Source organism: Quercus lobata, chromosome 7 (genome assembly GCF_001633185.2).
Source record: "Quercus lobata isolate SW786 chromosome 7, ValleyOak3.0 Primary Assembly, whole genome shotgun sequence".
Classification (NCBI taxonomy): Eukaryota; Viridiplantae; Streptophyta; class Magnoliopsida; order Fagales; family Fagaceae; genus Quercus; species Quercus lobata.
This window is the reverse complement of record NC_044910.1, coordinates 43,166,344-43,168,801: the sequence shown is the minus strand read 5'-3', so window position 1 is coordinate 43,168,801 and position 2,458 is coordinate 43,166,344.

The following is a 2,458-nucleotide window of genomic DNA, read 5'->3' as shown; positions in this document are numbered from 1 at the left end:
TTCCCACCACCCCCCCAAAACATATGATATACTCGGAACTATAAATTATAAAATGAGGTTTACTCGTTTTGTGTTTGTTTTACTTATTTCCTCTTGTTCTCTTGAAAAATTTAGTTTTCCCTTTTATTTTCTCATCTTTGCCTTGCTTTGAATCAATTTTTGTTAATTTCTCAATGGATCCATCTTCATCATTTGCGCCGTAATTCATGCTTTTTTTGTCGAAGAGAAATAGACATATATTTATTACATTAAACAATTATTACTCTAAATCCTCTCAAACATATTGAATGAGAGATTTGGGATTCAATCCTCATCTACACCAGAAATAAATTAACGTTTTAGTTTGATAATAAGGGTAATCTTCATGGAGTAAACCCCATAAGTTTGAAATTCTATCTTATTTATCCCACAAAAAAAAAAAAAAAAAAAACCCTAAAACCCCTTTTTGATCCCTTCATTAAGGGAAAAAACAAATAATAAAAATTTGTTAAGAGTCTTGTAACTCAATGTCATAACTTGTGTTTCTTTTTTAGAAGAATGAGAGAATCATGACTCAAATCCCTCCATTATTGTAACTATTGAATTATCATTAAAAAAACAAAAATCTAAAACAAGGTTAATTAAACACCTCCCTCCCTTCCCCTCTAGTGATCTTCTTTTTCTCCACCCATTCTAGCCATACATAACTTTTCCTCCACCCAATCTAGCCATAAAGTTATGTAGTCATTTAGCTTATTTATTTTGAACCAAAATAGAAAAGGGAAAAAAAGTATTTAAAAAAAAACCTCATTGATAATTTGAAATATGATACCATAACCCCGAAATAAAATAGATTATTGTTTTAATTATAGAAGTATCATTAAAAAAAAAATCTAAAACGAGGCTAATTGAAGTTATTAAACGCCTCCCTCCCTTCCCCTTTAGTACTCTTCTCTCTTGTTCTCCATCCAAACAAGTCATAGAGTTTAGGAAATCATTTAGCTCATTGATTTTTGATCCAAAAAAGAAAAGGGACAAAAAGTAATAAAATAAACTCATTGATAATTTGATATATGACATTATGACCCCAAAAATAAATAAATAAGAGCTCGGTTTTCATTTCAGGGACACGAGCATACTGCATTTATCAAATAAGGAGAAAATAAGGAAAAGAAAAAAAAAATCACGACAGCAATCTTATATTTAATAGGAACTCAGCCTATTTATACATATATATATATATATATATAGGTAGATGAAGAATTATATATAGGTAGATGAAGAATTTTCTTCAAAATGAAAAGTAATAGATATATCATAGCGAAGAGCTTGTTCGAAAAAAAAAAAAAAGATTCTTTTCAATCAAAGCCAAAAAATTATTAAAGCTTAAAGTATGTTTTGCTAATAAATATGCTGGTTTATTTCCTTACCTGCGAACATGAGAAATCACAATATGATAAAAGTCATGAATTGTAGCCATAATACCATAGATAACTCTACCAATTGAAGATGGAGGTGGAGAGTATTCACCTGCCGCCTGAGAAATAATGAGAGGGTCACCTTCTGGAATATACTCCATGAATGAAAATAGACAAACTAAAAAAATGTGATTAGTTAAAACAATAAGCTTGGAAGAAGGCACTAACTAAATCCACCGATAGAAGACATTGATAAGCATGAAGTTTTGTATTAACTATAAATTGTAAGATATATTGATCTTAATTTTTGGGTTTGTTGGCAATTTTGTAATTTACTCATTGGACTCCATTCACATGGTCATTAAACTCAGACCAAACATGAACTTAGTTTAAGAGCTAGCTCATTGGGTCATTGGATTAACTAGTAGGTCACTAGTCGAACTGCATAGTTATATAAAAATAATTTAAAGAAATCATGAAATAAATATGAAAATTGATCAAAATAAGAAAGTCTAAATTATTAATCAAAATTAAGTCTAAAAAATAAGCCGCCTAATATAATTCAAACTCTAGGTCTAACAGGAAAAAAAATTAAGGGATGTTATATTGTAGTAAAATCTTTGCTAAATAAAATCTCATTGCATTATATTATTTTTTAAAATTATAAGAATAAAAGCATATTTTACAATTCAAAGTTATATTCTATGCATATTGCACATCATACTAATTGCTCTAATCTCATGGATTACAATATGAGCTAAAACTTAAAATTTTACTTTTATTGAAAAATCAAGCATCAAACTCATTATAAAATTTCTTCTTTCCATTATGCTTTAAATTCAAGAAAAGGGTACTGCTGTGAACTCATAAAGGTAATTTTATTCAAAATTACAAAATTAGATAGGTCACAACAACTCATTTAGAGGATCGTTGGATCCTATTGAATTTTATTGGTTTGATTAAACAATCATACTGGCTTAAAGTATTGGTTCACTTATTGGTCTAACTAGCCAGGTCAGATTGAATTTAATAACTAGGGTAAATTTCACAAGCCTACCCTG